This window comes from Diadema antillarum, unplaced genomic scaffold (assembly GCF_040938485.1).
Source record: "Diadema antillarum isolate AM-2024a unplaced genomic scaffold, OU_Dant_1.0 seq00001423_RagTag, whole genome shotgun sequence".
Lineage (NCBI taxonomy): Eukaryota > Metazoa > Echinodermata > Echinoidea > Diadematoida > Diadematidae > Diadema > Diadema antillarum.
Window position 1 is genome coordinate 295,070 of NW_027272175.1, and position 27,663 is coordinate 322,732.

At 36.7% G+C, this 27,663-nt stretch overlaps 1 long non-coding RNA gene across 1 annotated transcript; it reads right to left on the reverse strand.

Annotated features, from left to right (window-relative positions):
* Nucleotides 1-2,496: 2,496 nt before the first annotated feature.
* LOC139709264 (uncharacterized) lies at nucleotides 2,497-26,286 on the reverse strand. Its single transcript, XR_011709395.1, has 3 exons — nucleotides 26,085-26,286; nucleotides 11,139-11,216; nucleotides 2,497-2,581 (listed from the first exon to the last, which is right to left on the reverse strand). It is a non-coding gene; the product is annotated as an uncharacterized lncRNA (long non-coding RNA).
* Nucleotides 26,287-27,663: the final 1,377 nt, after the last annotated feature.

A 27,663-nucleotide genomic window follows, 5' to 3' on the forward strand; every position in this document is an offset into this window, starting at 1 on the left:
GAGTGACACATGGTAGGCAAAGCAAAAGGGAATTAATCAACTAGAGTATACTTCATTTGCAACCTGGAAGTGGATACGATAGTGCAGTGTAATTGGTATAGAAAACATATCGCGTAACATAATACACCAAACCACAAATTGCAGTCTCCTTTTTCTTTTTGACTTTCTGCAAGTATTTTCCAATTTGGACTTACACATGACACATTACTCATTGAGTGTGTAGTCAGAAGTAAGTACCAGTGAACGAGTTGATTCGAGTAAATAAGACAAAATGCACTATTATACAGAAATACGAAATAGAAGATATAATGTTGGTCTAAATTATTACAAGTTCTTCTGAGCCTTATAAACTGTCGTGTAATTTCGAATAATATTCATTTTATAAAATAACTGCTTTATAAGGTGAATGCTTTGAGGAATACAATTCTTGGTCTATACTGCAGAATCAAATTCCGAGAAGAACGGCATTATATTTAGGGTATCAATTGGAAGATGCAATACAAACTTAAGATGATACAAAGTTTTCTTTTAACGTGTCATGGCTATTCTTTTTTCTTTCTTCTTATACTGGCATGTTTTGTCTTCTGAAAAATCTGTAAAGCGAAAATAGGATCAGAGGGCTTGGAAAGATATACGCCTGCTGGCCCTTCCACATGCTGGAATCCCATAACAGTATAGTTCGGTTGATTTACTTGAACACAATGTCAGATAAAAGGGATACAGGCAAAGAAAGAAAAAAAAATTGCCTAAAATTTTAGGCTTTGGCTAACCCTTCTTCTCCAATTTGCGTAGTGTAATTCACGATTTTGGAGCCCACGATGAGATACAGCGAATTTGGCCTTACAGCGACATAGGTACAGTGCGTGGATAAGTAGAACTCCCGTTGATCTTGAGGGCTAACCCTATCGATTCCTGAATAGCCGGTAGTGAAAAGACACAAAAACAACGATCAAGATTATATCGACCTTCTAATCATGTTCATGATTTATAGAGACATATTTATAGGACTGGTCAGCCCAATATCAAAATTCAAAGTCAATAACTTGGACTAAGGGTTTCTCTCCTGCCTCACAAGATACATTTTATTATGTTTTAAATACTGAATTTGTTCTATATAAAACGATCTTATGTCAGACGAAATTGAATAGATACGGATTGTAGGTTGCACGCGGTCGAAGGGAAAGTGTAATTAGGCCTACTCTTAACCTATCAAAAATCACTGAATATAATATATTTCTTATCATCTGCACTGACATTGCGTGTTGCAGTCAGGATGAATGTAAATTTCCCATAAAACACCCAAAACCCCAACAAATACAAAATAAAACAAACGATAAATGAAAGTATGCAACTGAATAATCAGTCAGTGCGTGTGAGTTTCGACGAGAAAAAAAAAACATAAACACAGCTTTTACCTCGAAATCGTTTTATAAAGCACACATTAAACATTATACATTTTACATGTATGTATGTGTATAAATTGTATAAATTGTTTCATTTTTACCTGCTTTTCAAAAGGGCATTGCCACATGTGTTCCATCGAATGGGGCTCGTGGTACTTACCCTATAGTTACACTTGCTGCTACCACAATGTGTGACACCCTTTAATCACACTCACTACATTATTATAGACAAGAAGAAAGCGAAGGAGCCGTCAAACAATACTTTACAAGACAAGAGAAAAGTGCCCTCTATGAAGACTTTACTTAGTCCTCTCTTGTACTTAAAATCGTTGGATTTTTCAGTCGTGCATATGTTACAAGAATGTGTTTATGTTTTCACTGCAAGTTTCGGAAATACATATTTCATATTACATAGCTTAGTATTTTCATGTAACAGTCATGATGTTTGCTATTACTGCAGGGTACCTTTGGAAATCAGTTTTACAAACTGAACAGGACTACCCAGCAGTATAAAATATAAATAGAAAGATAGATAAATGAATAAATAAATAAATGCATACATAAATAAGTAAATAAGTAAGTAAATAAATAAACGGGACATTTTGTGCATTGGAAAAATGAATGAGGCTTGCACGATAACAAGCTTGGTTTACAGATTGCAGTTCCCTTGAAATATAGAATGAAAAGTATAACAATCTCCTCTTAAGTCAAAACAAAAGCAAATAAATAATAGTGATGATAATAATAAAAAAAAATGATAATAATCTTAACGAAGACCCTGGGCTTCACAATTATTAGAAGTTCACCAAAATAAAGATTGAGGGACTATAAAGCAAGTTCAAAGTTTGCATCAAGTGAAAGTTTGAGGAAATCGGACAATCCGTAAAAAGTTATGAATTTTAAAATTTTCAGTGCAGCCGTCACTGGATGAGAAGACAACATCAGTTTGTGACGTCATGTATGTCCAACGTTATTAAGGTGATAAAAGTAAAGAGGAAGACCGCATGTCTTCTGCCGATAGCACCCCAGCACCTGATCCTAAAACCATGGCAACCATTGTGTATAATATGTCTTCTTGAGAACTAGAAACCAACCTGTTTTGATTGGTGTTACCACGGTGGCGGTGATGACATAGAACCCAGTCTCCTCGACTACTGCGTTGACTCTTATCTTTAACGCTGAAATATACGGATATAATCAACATATTCACGTTAATTTGTGATAACGATATCTCTCTAAACGCATCTACAAAATAATGAAAGGTAGTGTTTTAACTCGATCTATACTTCACCAATCATAAAGATACACTTCATCGAACATCTTATCACCACGCAGCCCAGTCACTGAACTTGAGAATATCGTAAATAATTCACAATTCACAATATTCTTTGCTTTGGCTGAAAGTAAGAAAAAATGCTAATTGATTAAACAACAACTTGTCAGATTGTGACATATTTCATAAATGCATCCTGCCAGAATTTGGCAGTACAAGAATACCCATATTTTTTTTTTCTATTTTCCTCATCTGAGGTACTTTATTTTTCCACATATCTTCGCATATTTACAATCACATTATCTGCAAGTATCCAAAAGGCATTCAACATAATCATTATGACAGGAAAAAAATAATAGAAGGGTACATCAATGGTACCAACCAAAATAATTGCGTATTCTTCTTAATCCAAAATCATCGAATCTCGTTTGGTTGCACTTCAAACTGATATAAAATCTTAATTCCGCTTTCAAATCTTCTATTAAATGATGTACATTGAACAAACATTTGTTTCTTTCATTGCCTTCTCTGACATAATTCCTGTAGACAATGAATTGGGCATAATTCAAAAAAAGGTTTACTAATTTCATCTTTTTGTTACCTATATCATATCCGAGAATAATGAATTTTTCATTGATATCTATTACAAGATCGAAAATATTTCGAATTAAAACCGAAACCACTCTCCAATACATTTTGATTTTTTTGCATTTCAGCAAAAAATGACAAGTGGTTTCTTTACAATTACATACAGTACACAAATTATCATTCAAAATTTCCCATTTAAACAAATTGTCTTTACTGGGAAGTATTCGATGAAAAAGCTTAAAATTAAATTGCTTTATTCTGTTATCATTAATCTGATGAAACTTATATTGCAATGCCTTTTTCCAATCAAAATCACAGGGTATAAACATGAAGGTTCTTGTTTTTTCTTATGCAAAAATAATCTATAATAATGTTTAGCTGACGTTTTCTGTACACTGATTTTATCACCTGTTGACAACTCAATAGCATCAAATTCTTCTGTGTGCAGCAGTACAGGAGTCTGTATATTATTATTATTATTATTATCATTATTATTATTATATTCTTTATTCGCTTCTTACAAAGCAGATATAGTATATACAATAAAATATTCCTAAAAACATGCAGATACAATGTATAGACATGGATACAGAAATGAAATAAAAAAAAATAAACAGACACACACATAAGTCTAAAAATGCCCTCAGGGAGATCCAACAGAAATCCACATATTTTCTGTTATTAATACATTCGCCCATCAACCCTCCCTCACCCGTGCCCACTCCGACTGTCCGGGGAAGAGAGTGGAGTACAGCACCCATCCATATCCCGGCTAAAAAACTACGTACCCAATCCAGCACAATATACCTCACTCTCTGACTACTAGTACATGGTGTGTACACACAAGTGCGCACGTGCGCCCGTGCATGCCCTCATAGACATGCACACATTGTTCAATAAGTACGATGTTCTACTATGCACCCATATACGCACATTCGAATGCATTCGCAATTTGGCATTCACTCACTCCCCCCACACACTCCCGCAAATACCAGCAATATGACAGTGTGCATGTATATAACTATGTGTACATGCAGCACAACATATGTATAAAATTCAGCAACTGTCCCCGAAACAGTCATGATGATATAAAAATAAAAAATAAAAATTGCATCTTTTCTCTATATTCTGTATAATAATGTGACCAGTAAAAAAACTGCATTCTCCCTGAAAGTATTTCATTCCAGCTACACTATGCCACATTAATGTAGACATAGATACGAAATCAACTCATTACATTCTTGAGAGTTTAAAAAAGAAAATTCTTTGTAATCCCTCATATGTATCAATTTCCTTATTTGCTCGGCATTCCTCATGGCTTCATCCATTTCACCGCATAATGCCTTTCATCTTTCGTTTATCTTCGACTGGTCTAAAAAATACCTACTATTCAAAAATCTCAAATTACCACCTAGTACAGAATATGCACCAAATCTACTCATTCGTGTTATATAAGAAACAATCTGATTCTTTGTGTTTAAAAATTTTGTTATAAAATTCAAACACCTTCTAAAAACACCTTCTAAAAAAGGCAAGAATGCATTATGTGTCTGCCATGGAAATTTCCATACTCTTCGAACAGCAGTTCTCCAGTGTCTATATAACGCATCTAAAGAGGAGTCATATAATGGACATAACTGAGAGCCATAAAAGCTACAGCAAAATTTTTGAAACAAAACATTACGTACCTCACACTTGGCATATTTAAAATTACTCAGTAAAATATTACACTGACGGTTACAATCACCATTAATTTTAGACAAATCAGCATGCATAATATCATTTGTAATAATATGACCAAGATGACATATATTGTCTACAATTTTCACATACTCTCCGTTAATTGTTATCCTTGGATCTACAACTTCTTTTCCATCACATTTGAATATAATAAGCTGACTTTTGTCACTATTAAACTTCAAATCCAATTGAGAAGCATATTTTTGACAGATAGTAATCATTTCCTTCAGAGCTGACACATTTGGGGATAAAATGATCAAATCATCAGCATATGAGAGAACGCCACTAAACATTTGACCCATGTAACATCCTTCACCGAGTGCCTGCAGTTGATGCAGAAGCCCATCAATATAGAGACAGAACATACATGGAGACAATATACCACCTTGTTTAACTCCATTTGAAACCGTGAAATTACTATTATTACGTAACTTGTCTAACCAAAACCTGGGAAATGCTTTTTTTAACTTAGACAATTCAAATGAGGCGAGCAGCTGCCTGTCTCGGAAGGTTTCATTTATGAATGTAACGTCTTTCCACTCCCCATCTTCTATAATCTGTTTCACTGTGATAACATTTTCTTTTATCCAGCTCTGGAAACATAACATTTCATTGTCATATCTAATATGACTGTTATTCCAAACAACTTCTTTCTTTATATCATTAATATTAAACATATCTATGTACTTTAACTCAGACCATGAACAGAAAAGGTCAATAAAGCTCAGGTATTTTTCTCCTTCTGCATATTCTTAATGTATCATTTTTCTTGCAATTAAATTTCCAACACAAAGGCATTTCTGGGTCCAATATTGAAATAAAATCTTCCATGACATTTGTTCCTCAGAAAAATACTTCTTAATCCATGATAAACGGAGAGATAAACATTTTGAAAGCAAATCGACCATTTTAAGTCCTCCTCCTGTTTCTGGGTTGCAGCATACGGTGCGTTTTACCTTTTCCCGTTTGGAATTCCATAAAAAAAGAATACAGTAATCTATTTACTGACCTAATTATCTTTAAGGGCACAGGTACTGCTGTAGCTGTGTATACTAACTGAGATGTAACTAATTGTTTGATAATGGTCACCTTTCCATACAATGTCAAATTTCTCATTCTCCATAAATCCAGTGTATTTTTTATTTTCCCTATTTTGCCTTCCCAGTTAAGGTCTTCAACTTCTTTATAGCATTTCCCAACATATATACCGAGACATTTTATGGCGTCTTCTGTGAGATTTAATTCTCCAAAAGTTTCAATATCTAAGTTCAGTCTCATAAACTGAGATTTTGACCAATTAATTTTTGGGCCAACATTTTCACCAAAAAATTCTATTTCTTTCATTACTTCTGTGAAGGAATCAACAGAATCAACTAAAATTGTGGTATCGTCAGCAAATTGAATAATTCGAATATCTTTATACTCATTTTCCGATTCAATATTAGGTACTAAAATACCTTTTATTTGAACATTCTTCTTTATCTTTGCTGCTAAAATTTCTGCAACAATGATAAACAAAAGAGCTGATAACGGACATCCTTGCCGCACACCTTTTTTAATAAAAAATTCTTCAGATATCCAACCATAATTCATTACTCTACCATTAGCATTACTATACAACGTTTTGATCCATCTAATGAAAGATTCTTTGAATCTTAGTTCCTTCAACAAACCAAACTAAAAATCATGATTAATAGTATCAAAACCTTTCTTGAAATCCAATGACATAATAATAGCGGGTGTTTCAGTACATTGACAGTAATCAATTACATCCTGAACTGTCCGTATATTTTATACACTCTGATGCAGAACGATTTTTCATAAAACTATATTGGTCCTCGGATATAATACAATGAATAATTTTTTTTTTCAATCGGATTGTCAAAACACGAGCCGCCAACTTATAATCTATATTAAGCAACGAAATTGGTCGCCAATTATCTGATATGTTCTTATTACCTTTCTTATACAAGAGTGTTAAAATGGCTTGACTTTGAGAAACAGAGAATTCTTTTTTTTTCATATCCCTGATTCAAGCTGTCTATTACCATCTGTTTCAGGTCTTCCCAGAAACATCTATAAAATTCTACACTAAGACCGTCACTGCCAGGTGACTTATTCAAATGCATAGATTTGAGTGCAAACCAGCATTCATTTTCTGCGAGCTTCCCCTCGCAGATGTTTGCATCTTCCTCACTTAATACATTAAAGTCTAAATTACGAGTGTAGTCTTTGATATCAGACTTGGAATCATCTTTTCCGTAAAGACTGCTATAAAAATCATGTATTTTTTTTTCAAAATCTCTTCATCTTCTCTGAAAATCTTACCATCTATTTCAATACAATTTATTTCTTCTTTTTTTTACCCTTTGCTTTTTCAAGCTGAAAAAAATATCGAGATGACTTCTCTCCTGACTCAAGCCACCTTGCCCTTGATCTAACATATGCACCTTTACATTGATATTCATACCATCTATCTATCTCATGTTTAAAACAATTAATCTTGTCTAAATCATCAATATTTTGGTCTTCATTAACACTCATACTCAATCTTTTATATTCTTCTTCGATGCTCCTGATATATTTCTTCTTCTTTTGTGACAACTCAGATGCATATGTAATACTGTATTCTTTTATTTTTATCTTACATATTTCCCATCTTAACTGATCATCAAATTTATCACACTCCATTTTAACCTTCTGAATAGTATTCTTTATACCATGTTTATATTTTTCATCTTTAAGTAATGAATTATTCAATTTCCAGAAACCCCTTCCTCTCTTTTTTGTTGTCACCCGAAGCTTCATTGTCACCGCATTGTGATCACATTTTAACACTGGTTTGATATGTAAGGAATGTACATACGGAGCGTATGCCCTGGAGACTAGCCAATAATCAAGGCGTGAGCATATACTGAGTGACAGATGTCTCCCCGTAAATTGCCTCCTCTCCGGGAATTTTTTTCTCCACACATCTATTAAATTGTAACACTGCTGAAATTTAACAAAATATTTTTTTGGTAAATATATGTAAGACATTCCGTTTGTGTCTAACTTTTTATTTTGTACACAGTTCCAGTCTCCTCCTGCAATCATAATTTCACTCGGTTTCTTGATCTTTTTCACCCAGCTATGTAATGATGCTTAAAACAGCTCTTTTTCTGCGTTTTTCGCCGGAGCGTATACATTTAGGCAGAAATAAACAGAATCATAGCTTACAAATCTCAACGCAATGGCTCTACCGTCACCTTTGGAATGTGTCTCTATGACGTCAATTGGAAGGTCGTTTCTGATTAAAACAGCTACACCTTTTGAGTGTTTTGCTCCATGATCGTATATTCGGAAACCTTTCCATTCATTTGAAATTACCTTTTCTAATTCTCCTGATAAAAATGTTTCTTGTAAGAAAGCTATATCACATTTTTGACGTTTCAACCATAAGAATATTTTCTTCCGTTTGAGTGTATCACATATTCCTCTTACATTTAAAGAGACAAAATGGAAACACTCCATCGCTCTTAATGAGATTACCTGTTTTCTAATTAATCACGATCAAATAATCTACTCACTTCTGCTTCTTCGTTGGTTTCATTTTCCTTTTTTTAGATTCCTTTGTCTTCCCAGCAGCCTTCGGAGGAGGAGTCTCCGGGGATAACGTAAAATCATCATTGTCGCTGTTTGTGTAGATACTGCATGTTTCATCATCACATTCTCCATCCGTTTGCTGTTCTCTCTTCTCGTCATCACGCGGCGTGCTTTCACTGATCTTTGCCTGTGATCGCGTGCGATATGATGCTTCACATGCCGTACCAGATGCTCCTGCACTACATGAGGCTGATCGCGTTCTCGACTGTGATCGAAGATCGATGGCCTCAGATCTTTCGGGATCGTTGGTCTGCAATGGTTGTTGCACAAGCTTCGTGATGAAATCAGCGAGACGAGTTTGTCGCGTCTTGGTGCTTTGACTCGCAGTCTCGATGGGGTGTGTTGGACCGGTACTTTCGGAGTTCTCACGTGCCGTAGGTTGTCGCGGTGGTGAGGCGTCGGGCGTTGCTATGTGGTTGTGTAGTGCCGGGTTCTGTGGACGCTCGTTCCTTTTGTGGCCGGTGGTTCTGCAAAGCTGGCATTTCACCTCGTTATGGCAGCTGGATACATGGTGTCCCGATTCAAGGCATCTGGAGCATGTTACCGGACCAGCTGCACTAGATTGCTCGGTTTGTCCCGGATGGTATACACGTCCCATGAAGTTGTTTCCAAATAACAATTTCCGTGGTAGTGGCTGTGAGGGTGGGGTGATGTAGAGTACCCGATCACCATTCAGACAGTTGGTCAGTTGACCATTTACCCTCAGTTTTTGGCGATAAATGTCCCCTTGGATCTGGCATTTTTGGTTTTCTATCTTGCTACGTATGACTTCGTCGCTGACAGACAACGGGATGTCTTTGATGGTCACTCTGGTCAGGTTCTCATCCTTTGACCTCGTGAATGGGTTCACGTCGTATACAGCGGCGTTTGCTCCCCGAATGACAAGCCCATTGGATATCAGTTTCACGCGGTCCTCATGGGAGTTCAGATAAATCCGCCATAGACGGCGAATTTGCTGGATTCCCAGGATGCTGTCAGTGCTGACAGTTCTTTCCAAGGCGACATATATTTCCTCACCTGTACAATGTTTCTTGTCATTGTTCCTGATGTCGTCTGTGCGCAGGAAAATTGGCTTGGGCCCTGTCGTATGTATGTCTGGGCGTGGCGTCGCTTTCTGGGCATACATATTGCATGCACCTTCGCCAGTTAACTTTCCCACAGAAGATGTCAAGAAGCACAGTCTGTTAGTCCTCAAAAACAGGATAGTTTATAGCACTTTTCCAAATCACTTATATGGTCCAAAGATGACAATAGGATGGATTTCCTTGTTGGCGATATTTCAAGATATTAAATCCCAAAAGGAGAGGATGCGAAAAAAAAGTCTTGACGTATCTGCTAGCGCCCTCTCTCTCACAAGAATACCTATATAGCAATCAAAACCTTTTCAATATTTATTAAACAAGTTGGTGTGGTGTGCTGAATTGTATTATATAGTGAACAAAAAAAAAAAAATGTGTTAGATGCCAAGTCTTGAGCACATAAATTTGTAAGCAACTGCAACTTCCAGGGCGACTTTCTCAGAATTGTGTTGATTTTGTGACCGTCTTTTTTCCATGTCTGTGGTACTTTTGGGTGTTTGTGGTCGTTTCTCTCTTTTGTCTTGAGATAATATTATGGTAGAATGACGTAATAATATCGCACTGAAATACTAAGGGTCCGGAAAATACAAACTCTAATCTGGAAAAGTCGATATTCGGTGACTTTCACTTTCCCATTAATGTCTCAAACTCTCGCTGATATGTTGTACTATATGATTACCCATAGTCACTGTCAAAAACACATTTGAGGAAAAGAGATTTCCAGCATCCGCACAAAATCTTCTCGTTGAAAATGTAAACAGTGAAGAATATGCTGATTATTATTCAACCATTCATTCATTCATTCATTCATTCATTCATTCATTCACATTTATTCATTCACTGTTTCATTTATCCATTTACAGCAGAAACGTATAAACATTTTCCAGAAATTGAACACATAAATTACATCACAATAATATATAGTGAAGTTTACGGAATAATGGAAACTACCTGTATCTCTGAATATTGGCATTATGTATGACAGAATATATTGTAAACTATTATGTATCTCTGTTCCTCTTCAAACACTCGATCAAACGCATACACAGACACACATACATACATACGCGTCTATGGTGGAAACCGAGGACATGTTTTACCCATAAGAATTTTACCGCATAATCGAGGACCTGTGTGTCAGTAGGACTCTTGTCAACCGAGGACTCATTCGTATATATATCAATCCAACCGAGGACCTTATTAATGGTAATCGAGGACCTACAAACATGTACCCTACATGCAAAGGCATGCAAAAGCAGACTCTATTATGGAATAGTCTGCGTACCGAGGACGTCCTTGGTTCTCTGCGTGTCCTCGGTTTAAATGTAAATTTGTATGCATGTCCTCGTTTTACACAATGGATAAGTGCACACACACACACACACACACACACACAAGAAAAACACTTACCAAAGTGCTCATCAGTCTCACAGGCCGCTGTCCACAGCTGTGTTACGACTAATCGCTCCCTGGCTAAACCACAAGAATCTAGAGCATGGACACAAACAAACAAACAAAACAAAACAACAGAAAGGATGATAAATGGTGAGTTGATTAAAAACAAGGTCACACCGATTGGACTACAATATCTAAGTGATACGCTATCAGCGTATCACCTATTGTGTTTGCTAAAATCTTCCTTTATTTGTTAGGTGATACGCTATCAAAGTACATGTATCACCTATTGTGTTTGTCAAAATCGTCCTTTTTATGTGATACGATGTCACCGTATCACCTATTGTGTTTGTCAAAATCTTCCTTTCTTTCTTTTTAGGTGATACGCAACCGGCGTAACATGAAATTTTCAGTCATCATATCTTATATCAATATCTCTGTACATGAAACTTTTCATGACGATAACACATCTGTGACGTCATTTAGGCGCCATTTTCAGATAAAGTCACATGTTCGATCATAACTTCATAACAAAATGTCATTTCTATATCACTTTCGGTAGACATAAAGTTCAAGTCACAACTGATCGTCCTGTATACTCAGGTCATCATGACGCGCCCGTACGCGAGCGTCATAATTTTAAAATGCCCAAAACGACTTTCCAATGGAAAATCTCATAGCTTCAGACAATTTTGAGCGTTTCCAAAAAAGACGCTTAACTAATAAGACACGAAAGTGCGCGCTAATCCTGTACAAAACAAATGGACAGCGCGCGGTCCTCAAGCGTATTACGCACATCACCTGAGACGCGCTGTCTTGACACTTGATAAACAACAGCAGCGGCTTCAGGGACAGCGCGTCTCAGGTGACAATGACAATGACAATAACAATGGGTTTTTTTTATTTTCTTATGTCACCCAACGTCAGGGTATTGAAGAAAATTCAAACAAACATCGTAACAGATAAAATCAGTTAATACATTAATACATTGTAAATTATATATATATACAGAAAATTGCATGATATTTACAAAACATACAAATATATACAGAATGGTGCAGGACCCAGAAGAGAGAAAGAGAATGAGAGAGAGAGAGAGAGAGAGAGAGAGAAGGAAAGAGAGAAGGAAGACAAACAAAACAGTTTAAAAAAAAGCAGGGCAACAATAATGCAGACAAAAGCAATTTCAATAATATAAAGCAAAACATTGTAAAAAGCTACATTTACATGAAAAAATACAAATAATGATATTAATAATTATTATTTCTTTTGGAGCTTCATTATTTCCTTACAAAATTTAGCTAAATTTATCAACTCACTACGATTTTGGGAACATCTTTAAAGTGTTTGGTCTTATTCTATATAATAGGACTTAATGAATTTATTCCTGGCATTATTCAATGTATAACACTCAAATAAATAGTGAAATTCATCCCCTAGTCTATTAGAATTACACAAATTACAAAATCGATCACAATGTTCAATACCAGCATACCTACCCGTTACAATTGGCAATCTGTGGTTGGCGCAGCGAAATTTGGAAAGAAGTTGTCTGAAAATGCAAGGGATTTTTAACAAAATGGATCTAAACATAGATTCGTTTTATAGATTCTGTAATTCGTACAACATGAACTGTTACTTATCTTAGACTGCCAATTCTGTACAAATTCGTCTCTTAATCTAAGTTTTATCGAACACCTAAACCACGAAGAACTTACGTTTTCAAAGTTATTCCTAACAAAAGACATTCCTAACTCATTTAGTGTATCATAAACTTTCAAAAACCATGGTGATGAATATATCTTATAATTATGCAAAAGTGATATGATATTACATACTATAGATGAATATTTTCTTTCTTTTCCTGTAATAATCTTCAACCAAAAATTAAGCATTCTTTCTTTAACAGTACAGGCTATTTCAAGCCTCCCTATTTCTCCCAGAGCCATGCTATTCATAGTATTTTTTGTTAGTATCAGGTGATGTGCTTCTTTGCCTGAGACGCGCTGTCTTTGAAGATGTTGTTGTTTATCAAGCGTCTTTGATTGTGAGATCATGCTGTTGCCAAATGTTTACCTTCACGAAATAATCCTTGTTACTTTAAAATCTCGTTCTTCAAAATGATCCCCTTAATCGAAAAAAAGCTACGACTTTAATTTTTAAATCTTTTTAAGATAACAAAAATACCACTACCTTTAGAAATGAATGATGTTCCTAGGTGTACTGAGTTTGTACTTAGCTCTCTCTGTATCGTCATGTAAGGTAGCCATTTTGTGTCCATTGTTATCGCGCGCCTTCGTATCTTGTTATCTCTACTATTTTTGGTTTCCAAAAATTCCGCGCGTACGCGTCCGTCCGCGCGTTTTCGCGCACACAGCGCGTTAGCAACATGAAAGATCACCACACAGCACGCAATTGCACACAGTCCTTGCACAGGCGACGCGTCGCTCTTCAGGTAAACCTGCCCGCGCCCAAGCCAGGGGAAATTGCGGCCGGTGATTGGCTTAGAGTAAACACATGACAGGGGAATTCTCAATTTCTATTGGCCTAGCCAAATGCGTTTGATTATGTATTCACTCGGAATTCACTCGCCTTAATTTCACTCGGAATTCACTCGGCGAATAGGTTTCACACAAATTTCACTCGTTACAAGAGTGAAATTCACTCGACAACGAGTGAAAGTCAATACACCCTTAATCGAGTGAAATTTTATTCACTCCTTCCGAGGAGTGAATTATTCACTAGAAATTTTTTAGAGAGTACCATTTTGTAGGCAAAATTGTTCAATAATAATCTACATAAAATGCTACCTTAAACATGTGGAACTGTTTCAAGTCTATAAAACACGCACAAAAATGCATCAAATTGCACCATTTACAACATCAATATGCAAAAAGAAAATAGAGATTGACAATAAGATGACAATCATTTACTATAAATATTTGTTAGCTCAATTGGTTTGGAGAATATAATTGTATCAAATATCGTTTTAGTGGAGCTTTCAAAGAATAAATACTTAAACAGGACTTTACATTATCCGGGAGATTATTCCAAATGTCCGGACCCGAATGTCTTATAGATTTATGTGTCACTAATAATTTGGGATTCAAAAGGTGAAAAAGGGCACGAATGGACAGAAGTATTGAACCTAAACATGTTATCAAACGATGATGGAAGTTGATCATGTATATATTTAAACATAATTACTGCTACTTGACTAATAATCAAATCAAAAACCCTCAATGTTTTAAGCTCATGAAATAAAGAATCAGTATGAGCCAGAAAATGCGATCCTGTACAAATACGTATAACTTTCTTTTGTAATTTTAATAAAGAATTTATTTTGGTAGAGCCGCAAGTACTCCATACAACATTGCAATAACTTATATATGGGAGAATTAAGGAATTATATAATAGAAATAAAGTTGAACGAGGAAGAAAGAACTTCAGCTTGGAAATTATCCTTATATTTCTAGAAATACACGTTGTAACATAATACAAATGCTCATTCCAAGTCAAACTTTCATCAATATATACTCCCAGAAATTTTGAATTCGTTTTCTTTTCTAATGGGATATCATCAATGTTAATATGTATCAGCGTATCTTCATTATGAGAATGAAGTTTGAAATAAATGAAGTGAGTCTTTTTTATATTCAAAGAAAGTTTATTAGACTTAAACCAATTTGATGACTAATTTCAATATTTAAAGTATCATTTAAAATCCGAAGATCTTTATGAAAATAAAATATATTAGTATCATCAGCAACTAGAACAAAAGAAAGAAGAGAGGATGTAGTTATGATATCATTAACATAAAGAAGGAATAATAGTTGGCCAGGAATTGAGCCTTGAGGAACACCACATTTAATTAAAAGGGGGTCAGATTCACAACCATTAAAAATAACATATTGTCTTCTATTAGTTAGATAATCTTTAAGCCATAAAAGTGCTTGTCCTCAAATACCATAATGACTAAGTTTGGTGAGTAAAATAGAATGATCAAGAGTATCGAATGCCTTACTCAAATCACAAAATATACCTGCAACATGTTCTTTGTTTGCAAAAGCACTCGTAATTTTATCATAAATTTGTATTAGTGCTAAATCAGTTGAATAATTTTTTTCTGAAATCATATTGATTGGGAATAAGTAAATCATACGTTTTAATGAATTTAAGAAGTCTATTATAAACAATTTTTTTTCTAAAATTTTGGATATACTAGGCTACAAAGAAATAGGACGATGATTATTAATTTCATGAGGATCATCTTTTTTATGAACAGGATTAACTTTCGCTATTTTCAGCAGATCAGGAAAAATAACTTGTGATAAAGAAAGATTAAATATGTGGCTTAACGGTTCTGCGAGTGGATAAACTATTTCTTTCAATAACATCAAACTTATTTTATCAAAAACCACAAGATTTAGAGCTATTTAAAGATTTAGTGATACTAATGATTTCACTGGGACTTGTTGGATTAAAATAAATAGACTCTTAATTTTGGTCAAAAATATAATCTGTAAAATGAGCAGAAGTATTGCTAATTTTAATAGCAAGTTCCGGACCGATGTTAACGAAAAATGAGTTAAATGAATTAGCATACATATTGGGATCATTTATTTTAATGCCGTTTAATGTGATATCATCCGTTGGCGGAGAATCAGGCTTTTTACCTAGGACCTCTTTAATAATTTTCCATGTTGCATTAATATTCGAAGAAACCTTTTTCATTCTATCAGAAAAATATAATCTACGGGATAAACGAATAAATTTTGTCAATTTATTTCGATAAACTTTATACATATTTAAATTAAATTCAGTTGGGTTACGAATATGTAACTTATACAAAAAATTACGGGTGTTTATGGATTTCAAAATACCTTTTGTAATCCAAGGATTTCTTGGTTTACTTCGGTTACTTTTTATTCTACATAAAGGAATATTATTTTCATAATAATACAACAATTTATCATTAAAACATTTATATGCCAAATTAACATTATCAATACTATAAATATCTGTCCATTCCTCTAAAAATAGATTCTGTTTCAATAATTCCACATTACGTTTTGACTCTTTATAATACCATATTTTATCACGTAATTTATTACAACCCAATTTGCATTCACAAATTGAAAATATTGGTAAATGATCAGAAACTTCAGAACATAATATACCCCCGTAATTGTATTATTATACACATTCGAAAATATATTATCAATCTGAGTTGATGAGTGCGGATTTATCCTGGTGGGTTTATTGATAATCGACATAAAAACCATATGATAACATTAAATGCATAAAATTAAGGGAACTATTGCTATCGGATGTGGGGGAAAAGTTAATGTTGAAATCACCAAAAATAAAAACATGTTTACTTTCATTACCTATCTTATGAAGATATAAATCCAATTCATCACAAAATAATTCACAATTCACATCAGGGGGTCGATAAATTAAACCTATAATAACATTTTTAGAAATTGGGTTATCAATTTCAATGAATAACGTTTCTGCATATCTTAACGTGATTTCAGAACGGATTTTGAACTGTGAATTTTGCGCAATGTAAAACGCAACAACGCCACCCCTTTGATAGCTACAGGAAAATATCTACTACGTTATTACATACAAAGAAATGGATATCCATATTACCATTTTATTGAATTTATTTGGGCATTATTCAGGGCTGCGCTACGTTTTTAAAACGGGGGTGTCAAAATCGCCTTTCAGTCAAAAAGAAAGGACATCAAAAGACAAGAGAAACAACAACAAAAACGTCTTCATAATTTTAAGGTCTGATTTTCCTCCGAAAGTCGGCTTACAAGCAAAAAACAACAACAAACAAACAAACAAACAAAAATAAGAACAAGAGTCTTCATATTTTTGCTGCCACTTCCCTCCTACTTTGCATGCAAAAGAGTGGGACATTCGATCCCTGTAAAGTTCGCGTGTGTGTGTGTGTGGGGGGGGGGGGGGGGCGACAAAGCTTTCCCCTCCCTCCCCCCCCCCCCCCCCCCCCCTCCAAGGGCTGCGCCGGTCCGGTTATGGGCTTGTAATCGTGGTGATGGTGACTATCGCCGACCCCCCCCCCCCCCCACTCCTCAGTACGGATTTACGCCGTTGCTGCCGATAAGTGTGTTTGAAGGGGTTGTGTGTCGTTCTGCCAAAGAGGCTGTAAAAAAAGGCAAAAAGGCTTAAATCCCCTGAGTTTAACATACGTGTAAGCTTTCAATTTGGTAAAGCTTTCTTCTTTATGAAGTCAATCACTGCTGATGGAGTTACAGAAATATGTCATGTCACGTGTAAACCATGGGTGATCGCCATGATTTATCTTTGGCTGCGTTTATCAACTTTCCCCTGTTTAAACGGCTTTTGCCCTTTCAAAAGCCCTTTCCAAAGCCCTGTACTATTAATGTGCAGCTTGTTTTCTAAGAAGGGACGGCGAAAAGCAATTACCATTATAAAGACATATCTTCCTTTGAGAGTGACGAGTCATGATGCAATGCCACATGAATCAATTGTCTTCCTATCTGTGAGGCAGCTCCAGTTTAGCACATACATGTACTTCAAATATTTCTGAGTGGCGGCATGAGAATTTGGCAGCGTTTATCAACTTTCCCCTGTTTAAACGGCTTTCCAAAGCCTTTTCCAAAGCCCTTAATAGAACGAAACAGCTTCCAAAATAATTGCGTTTATCAACTCTTCGCGAACACGATATCTGGCCTGTCACTGCACAGCTGCATTGCGCAATTCGATCCGAGGAGAAGAGATCATAATACAATAAGGCGTGCATTGTTCGTAACTGCAGTACAATACTACAAAGCCGTTTTAAAACAGCTTTGCGTTTATCAACTTCAAAAGTCTTTTACAAACAGGTTTCAGAAAACCTGTTTAGGAAACCTGTTTGAAAAGCCACAAATTTGCGGCCTTCGAAAAGGCTTTCCGAAAGGGCTTTCAAAACAGCTTTGCATTTATCAACTCGTAAAAATTCCTTGAAAGCTGTTTGGAAAACCTGTTTCTGCCGAGAAAAAGAGAGTTGATAAACGCACCTTTTCGAAAAGGCTTTCCGAAAGGGCTTTCAAAACAGTTTTGCGTTTATCAAATCATAAAAATTCCTTGAAAGCTGATTGGAAAACCTGTTTCTGCCGAGAGCAAGAGTTGATAAACGCACCCTTTGACGTATTAGCTCACGTTCCACACTTTTGGTTCGAGGAGACCTATTGTTACGTGGTTTAAAGGCAACGTCTCTTTCGAGGGAGCCGTACGTTGGGCACGTGAAGTTTCGAACCTCATAGGATGCAAAGCGACAATTCCTCCTTAATTTTTTATTATTTAATTGAGGAAATGCTTCTTGGTCCAGATATTAATCAAACTGTTTTGTAAACACACACTCGCTTTATTTCCCTTAGGTTTGTATTGGAAACTTTATTGCTTTTATTGCTGGAAAATGTTACAGGCGTGTAGCTGTAATACATCTCCCAACTGATATTCTATAACTTCCAACAAGATAAGATATAGCAATTTTGGTTAAGCAAATATGGGTCAAAGTTCATATTTATTTTAAAAGACCGATATTAAAAAGTGAAGATAATATTTGAAACACTTTACCTCCATGTTTCAATTTATTCGTGCCAAGGACGACATGGTACAGGTACACTGTACTCGCACACACAGGACACATGTACGGGATCTCCATATGCTATGCATGATAGAAACAATTTGATCTGAATTATGAAGGGACAAAAAATTTCGACCTGACGAACATATTATCGCAATATAACTTCAGGTCGGGTAACCAATATCTGATCACCAACCAGCGTATCACCTCACTCGTCTTCAGTGACGAATTTCATGACTCGTTATCATTATGATTATTAGGTGATACGCTAACGGCGTATCACCTATTGTGTTCGCTCGAAATTCCCATTTCTTTCTGACGAATTTTAACGAATTTTGTGAACAAAATATGTCAATAATGAATTGACCAATTCACATGAAACAGGGGCGGATCCAGGAATTCTGTAGGGGGGGGGGGGGGCGTGACTCATATTTCTGGTGCCACTTTCGGGTTTCATTCCATGTTTTTTCTTTTTATTTCTTTTGTTTTTAACGAAAAATAAAGGGGGGGGGGGCGTGCGCCGGTTGCGCCCCACTCTGGATCCGCCACTGTGACATTTGTAGTCATTATATCTCCTGACAATATCTCAGTACAGAAACATTTTCATGACGATAACTTATCTGTGACGTCATCTAGTCGCCATTTTGTGTTTTCAATAAGCAATAAAATGTCATTTCTTAACCATTTTCGGTAAACATAAAGTTCAAGTCACGTCTGATCTTCTTCTTCTTCTGACTAAGTCTGCCTCCTTCAATAGACTGAAGATTCTTGCAGACTGGTGCTATTTACATTATAATACAATTTATTTACAGATATTTACAAGCACATAGAAAATCTGACGAAAATAACTATCCACTGTGATCAACCGTTAGACGGCTTGAAATGATCCCACAGATGGCGCTGAAACAATTTCTGACGACAGGGAATTCCAGTTCCTTACAGTTCTTGGGAAGAACGAATGGCGATGAGATTCAGTTCTCGAGTATGGTACTTAATAGGAGTGTGGTTGCGAGGCTCTCGTCAACTGAGTAGCCTGTTTGATAATATAGTCCTGTGCTGAAAGAGGAGTAAGATTATTGTGTATTTTGTACATCATTCTTGGTAGATGGGTCCCAAACTGTGGAAGCATACTTAACAATTGGTCGAACCAACGTTTTGTAAGCTGTGGCTTTAACATCAGAAGATTTTATGCGAAGATTATTGAAGATTATTGGCTTTATTGACAGTATTGGGTCCACTTCAAATCAGAAGTGATGGTTACACCCAAGTACTTCACGGATTCAACAGATTCAAGAGGGGCGTTATTTAGATGATACACGTGTTGCACCTTTCTTCTTTTCCTGGATATTGTCAAAACCTTACACTTATCTGTGTTCAAATCCATCATCTATATTTTCGCACAGTCACCAATTTTCTTTAGGTCCTCTTGAATATTTTGCGTATGATGTTGATTGTCGATGGTCATGTAGGAAATTGCATCATCGGCAAAAAGGCGAACCTTTGAGACCATCAGGCAAGTCATTGATGTAAAGCAGAAAGAGGCAAGGCCCAAGAACAGACCCATGAGGCACTCCAGATCCTACCGCTACTGGAGAAGATTTAATACCATCCAAAACGACCCTCTGACTTCTTCCATTGAGAAAACATTGAATCCATTTCAGATTTTTCCCCCTGATACCGTATACGTACAAGCCGCTCATGTCCAAACTTGTCAAAAGCTTTTGAGAAATCCATGATTATAACATCCGTTTGACGCCCTGCATCCAAGTTCCTGTGTAAATCGCTTGTGAAACCAAGTATTTGTTGTTCACATGACATGTTCTTACAGAAGCCATATTGCAGGGGAAAAATGATGTTATTTTCGTCCCCGTGCTTCATAATGTTGCTCGCTAAAACGTGTTCCATTAGTTAGCAGCAAATACATGTCAGCGAAATGGGGCGGTAGTTTACAGGAGTAGATCGATTACCTTTCTTGTAGACTGGTACAACATTTGCTTCACGCCAATCATTTGGTACTTCACTTAATTCATATGACAACCGGAATATATTGCAAAGAATTGGAGTCAGATTTTTTGCCAGCTGCTTCAAGACTCGTGGAGTTATACCATCCGGTCCAGGGGCCTATCTTCAAACCACAAAGCAGCTTCTCTACACCCTTTGGTGTAAACAAAATATCATCCATTTCTACAAAGTCTGAGGTTTCCGGTAGTAAGTCATTCGGTATGGGAGTTTCCTTGGTGAAAACACTTTTGAACTGTTGGTTCAATGCTTCAGCTTTTGCAATCGGATCAGTGATCGTAATACCATCACTTTTCAGTTCTCTTATTCCTGTATTATCAGTCCTGTTGTGTTTGATGAAGCCCCAAAATCTCTTCATACTCTCAAATTCTGTGGTATCTTCATCGATAGAAAAAAGAGATTCCACATAATTCCAATAAGCCCTCCTTAGCTCAACTCCAATTGAAAAGGGACTACCCCGTGGATTCTCAATTTCATGTTCCGACTTTTTTTGTTCAACCTATCTCTCCTTTTGATCAACCTTTTAATCTTGTTTGTTATCCAAGGTATGTCATTCTTTTTGGATGTCATCTTATGTGGAACAAACTCTGTCATTCCCTTCTCTATTCCATTCTTGAACATAACCCAAGCCTCATTTACTGAGCAAAAGTCAAGCTTATCTTCAATTTTCTTGCCTACACCTTGCATGAAATCAGCAAATTTCTCCCAATCCGCTTTGATGTAGATGTTGATTTTCCTTCTTACTAGCTTCTGGCGAGTTGGACAACCAGCAATCGTGAGAATTGGGCAATCATGATCTGAAATGCCTGGTATAACCAGGGAGGTGTCTCCTCCCTGGTACAACTGAGACATCAGTGACTAACGTTGGATTATTTACTAGGAATAGATCAAGGACGTTTTCTTTCCTGGTTGTTTCCGTAACTACCTGCGTTTACCCATGGTCATCAAGCATAGAACCAAAAGCATGATGAAGCGCTGGGTGATGACATGCTTCCACCTGTCTGGTTTCCCAATCCCATCCAGGTAGGTTAAAATCACCACCTATATGACTACCATATGATCGCGATTCAATTTACACAGGGATCGTTGAAGCTCTGCAAGACTCTCTTTGTAATTTTCATGAGGCCTGTAGTACGCAGCTATATCTGTATATGAAGAGTCTTAGATCCCGCCATATTTAATTTACTCCAGAGAATTTCACAATCTGTTTCAAGTTCGATTTCTCTTGTAGCTAGAAGTTCTCTCTTAGTAGCAATAAACACTCCACCACGAGGGTCATTAGGTCTATCTCTTCTCTCAATATGACACTGATCAGTTGGGAATACCTCATTATTATTGACTAATGACGATACCCATGATTCAGTACCAATGACAACTTCTGGATCATGTATTTGCGTCAGGAGATGGAAAGACTGTTTTTTGGAGCGAATACTTTGGCAGTTGACATTGAGGATCTTAATGGATCGGAAGTTAGACTTCCTAGGTCTTACACCTTTTCTACTGGGTGAAGACATATTAAGTGGTGAACCAATATCACTCTGTATGAATGATGTATTACTGACATCATCTGCATTTTCTTCCTCCTCTTCTGAGCCCGAGTCGAGAGCATCAAAAGTGTTATCGTTAGACGAAAACCCAAAAATATCGCTACCAATCCCTGACGTCATACTCATTCCAATGTTATGCATTCCGCACTTTTTGCAAATCCATATAACGGAGCTATTCCATAAGTCTATATATTCATGGTAGTTTAGATTAATGCAATGCGGATGAAACCATAACTGGCAATTTCCCTCACACTGGATACCTCCTGTTTTCCCTGTAACTCCTTTTCCACATACGACACATACATCTTTAACTTTCACCATAACTGCTAGTCTAGATATGAATACGCCTATAGAATTCTACATGAAGAGAATATAGAAAGATCTTACTTGATGCATCCTATGCTAATTACCCAGGTCACCATGACGTGCGCGTACGCGTGCGTTAAGAATTTAAAATGCTCAACGGCTACTTCCCGACCGGTTTTTTTCGAAGTTTCAGACAATAAGCCAGTTCGGAGTTAGCTCATGGGCACATTGGTCCGAATGACCTTTCTTTTTTCTCAGTCGGTTAAGGGGCTCTTCACTCGTTTTCAGAGCGACATAATGCATAAGCTTTACGCAACGATTTATGGTATTTGTCAATCCTGCTTAAACAAAGAATGAACTCGCATAGACCACATGGCCAGAATGATCCGTCAATTAACACTTGGGAAAACATCCATTTTCATTATCTTACATTGAATGTAAGAACAACCTCTTTCTATCGATATTGCCAAATAGGCCTACCACTTTTGCTGTCAGGTGGATGTGCTGGCAAGCAGCATTTATAAGGATTACATGAATAATCATTATACATAATAATACATCACAGACGCTTATCCCAGTGACTTTAAAAACCAACGTGCCTGTTGGTCCGAATGACCTTTTTTCTGCTCATGCGCAGAGTGGAACTCCGAACTGGCTTATTTTGAGCGTTTCAAAAATTCCGCGCGTGCGCGTACGTCCGCACGTTTTCACGCGCACAGCGCGTTAGCAACATGAAAATCCACTTTTTTGACTGATTTGGATTCCTGATACATTAAGTAACAATATCCGTTTATTTCTGATCGATTTTGACCTCTAACAAAGGAATGCACTGGCGTAAAAGTTAGAATTCCGCTCGCCCGTCTATGTGCAATATATAGTGAAAAAACATGTCTTAATTCGCCACAGTTCTTTAAAACGTCCAGCAACCCTACGTTTATATTGCATAAAAGCATATGACTTGTAAATAACATTTCAATTCTCAATATTTCGAGGAAAACTCAATGACGTCATCATATCATCATCTGAAATAAAAAAGGGGAATATTTTTTTTTCTTTTTAGGTACTGTTTCTGGCTTTCATTTGCTGTCATCTCTGTTGTTCTAGCTCAATATTATCCCAGATTGGGATATGTTATACTTTGAACATTTTTCTTTCAAGTCCATGTCATTGTTGTCCAATTTGATAACGTCATCACACTAGAAATTGTGATTAAAGGCAAAGACTCAAAATCAGCCAGGTTTACGTGTTATGTCTAAACCATGCATTGACTTGATAACGCTGAAGCACCTTTACCTCAGCTGATTTTGCTCCATGTCCTCTGAAACTTAAGTCACTTGAAGACATATTTGCTTCTGGCACTGCGAAATAAAATGCATGTTCACGTCGTTGGTTCATGTACGTGGGCACGTTTGTTTTTTTGCTCTATTTCATTTGAAAGTCAAATATGTTTTGGGCATTGAAATATCGTTCAGACACCGTTATCAGGGCAAAAATTTCAATATCACAGTAAATTTGTGTTGTAAATGGTATATAAATTAGATTTAAGTTTCGCATCCGATCATCGGTAGCCGTGTGGCTCAATCGCTTAGCGCGCTGCATGTTCATTTTGCCATACCAGGACGGTATTTCATTTTTTCTCTTTTTCTTCACTTTTGCTTTTTTTGGCAGTTGAGCTTCATTCCAATGTCATTTATCGAATTATTTCATCAAGTATACACACCCCACGAACACAGCCACTCTATTTCCCTTGTCTGTGATTTATCACACGTAATGTTGTAAATTGTCCTTGGTACAGTGCCCCGCTTGTCACTTTTCGTTTCTCTTTCCTTTTCTCTACGTTTGTTCCTGTTATACTGTCACAGGACAGGTCGGAAAATACATAACTCAACTAGAGCAGGAATGGCAACTGAATGAATTAACTGTAGGCCAGGCGCTGATCTCTTTGAAATTCCAGGTGGTTATTGTTTGACCCAATTAAGTATTCTTTGGCACCAGCTTGAAAGTGATCAATTTCACCGACACTCATTATGCATCCATAGTTTTGTCAAGTATTGTCAGCTTTGTGCAGCTTGCTATGGATTAAGTCAATGCAAAAGAAAAATCAGTCTGCAAGAAGACTACACACGGTGTATGAGGATATCTGGAAAATACCTACAAAAATGATAAAAGAATGAAGGAATAATTGAATTGATTAAGAAATAATAAACAAAAGGAAAGGAATAAACGAATGAATATATAAATGAATAAGTAAATGAATGCATGAATAAATAGATAAAAGTCCCTTTTGATTTCATCCTCTTTCCATGCATGATCAGTAACAAGTAACTGGTCTGATGTTTTCGGCGTTTATACAAATTTTGTCTTAAACCAATGCGCATGGCCGGCGCAGCCGTGGGGGCCGTAGGTGCTCGGGCCCCCACACTTTTTGTGCACATACAAAGGAATACATAAGGTGTCATCACTTTGGACCCCCACACTTTTTTCAACCCGGAAGTACGTAAGTGGCACTAAAATAGAAATAGATAGAGATCAATGAAGACCTTTTTTCATTTTTGCTTGCCAGGTAAAAACACCCGGAAATGGGACGGGAGAGAATGAGCTGAGGACCATTTTTTTTTCTTGCTTGTTAGCTCATGAAACCCGAAAGTGGGCCCCCACACTTTTGAAAACGCTGCGCCGGCCTTGATGCGTACCTTAATATTGATAACTGTGGCTATAAAGGGGATGTACAGTACTGGTTGAGGCGGGGATTCATGTTTTCAAAGTTAGATAATGAGAAACCTCTTAGGAAATATGAAAGCCCATGTAATCTTAAAAAAGGATTGATCGTTTATTCGATGAAAATTAGTTTTCAAATGGCTGAGATAAGAAAAACTGAAAATAATAAAAGATTACAGACCACGCCTTTTATAGGATATTTTTGTTTCACTTTTTTTTCGATACCTCAGACATTTCAAAATAGATTGCATCAAATAAACTTTTGATACCCGTTAGAATTGCATGCTCTTTGACATCTCATAGAGCCGTTTCTGAATATCTCGCAAAATGTTAAAAGCTGTAAATCCTCTCCTCGACCAGAACTGTACACACCCTTTAAACAAAGTAACGGAAGGTTGTTTAACACATACGGGCCACGGTGGGGACCACGTTCCGTTAATGCAGATTGATCTGATCCTCTCCGTAGGATTACAAATTTTATCATGATGATAGCTAATCCTCATCCCCTTGTTCATCAGAAGGAATTCAAATTCGTCACACCCAAAGTAACTTTTTCATAAAGATATTCGTGCTTTATTGATGGGCGAATTGAGTCAAATTGAATGTGAAAGAAATCAAAAAAAGCCAAACAAACAAAGAGCAAAACTGCCAATAAAAGCGTTTGCACTCCACAATCAAACAACAACAGCCTCCTACAATCGTACTATTCAACGATGCTTTACGTAGCAGTGTAACAGTTTGACTTACCACTGCACATCGGCCACGGACCGGACCAGGTCCTATTTACACAGGTAACTGTTCTTTGCGGTTCACGCGGAAAACCGGTATCACATATTACGCGAACAATGATCGAACGTCTATTTCTGTAGACATCTTCATGTTGAGCAAAAAAGGCTCCGTCCGTCGAAAAGGCTACTTCATATCGACCGGATGGTGTGGTTGGTGCGTCACATGTACCTGTGAAAACATCGTACACAACTGAGTAATCTTTGGTACCACATTGAAAGTGATCAAATTCACCCACAATCATTTGTCCACATCTCGGTCAAGTATTATCAGCTTTGTGCAGCTTGCTATGGATTAAGTCAATGCAGAAAATCAGTCTGCAAGCAGACTACACACGGTGTATGATGATATCTGGAAAATACCTACAAAAATAATAAAGTAATGAATGAATAAATAAATAAATAATTAAATAACTGAATGAATGTCTGAATGAATGATATAATAATACATGTAATAATAATAATAATGATGATGATAATAACAATAATAACACTAACAATAATAATGATGATAATAATAACAATAATAAAAATAATAATGCATAATATCTATAAAGCGCTTAATATCATATTTCTAAGCGCTGGGGGAAAACAAAGATGGAGAACGAGTGAAGAGGAGAACAATAAGGAAATCCACATATAAGTACAGTAAACAATCATATATGTAACAACAATTACAAATACTGCTACTACTACTGACACAATGTAACACTGCCTAAAGGAATATGTTTTGAGGTTTGACTTAAATGATTCAAGCGTATTGGCTTGTCGGATGCTGATGGGGAGATTGTTCCATAGGTTAGGGGCAAGAGAGAAAAAAGCACGATCACCTTGTGCAAGGTTGTGGTGGATTTTGAAGATGAAAAGGGGAGCTTTGAAGATGATTCTGTCTTGGATCTGTAGCCAGTGAAGGGACTGTAAGATTGGGTTGACACAGTTGATATATTATGATCTGACTTTTTAGTTCGAGTGACAAGTCTTGCTGCAGTGTTTTGTATTCGTGGAAGGGGTGCAATATGGGAGTACGGGAGACCATTGCAGTAATCCAAATGTGATGAGATGAAGGCATGGACTAATCGTTCCGTGGAGGACTTATCGAGATATCGCCTTATCTTTCCGATTTTGCAGACACCCCATGAGGCAGATCGACATATACTTTTAATTTGGTGATTGAGAGTCAGGTTCTTGTCAAGAATAACCCCGAGGTCTCGAATACGCTCTGACGAAGAAATGCTTCCAGATTCAAAGTTAAGAGATGGCAGGCGGTCTGTACTACGAAACTTGGATGACAGATGAAGCATTTCAGTTTTGAGCTGATTAAGCTTCAGTTTATGCACAAATGACCATCTCTTCACATCATTGATGCAGACGGAGAGTCTGAGCATCGCCCCCTCATGATCTGATGAGCTCATGATGAGGTATATTTGAGTGTCGTCAGCGTAGGTTGCATGTTGCATTCCAAGATGAGAGTTGATAACTCTTCCCAAAGGACCGGTGTACAGGATATACATCAGGGGTCCGACAACTGATCCTTGAGGGAC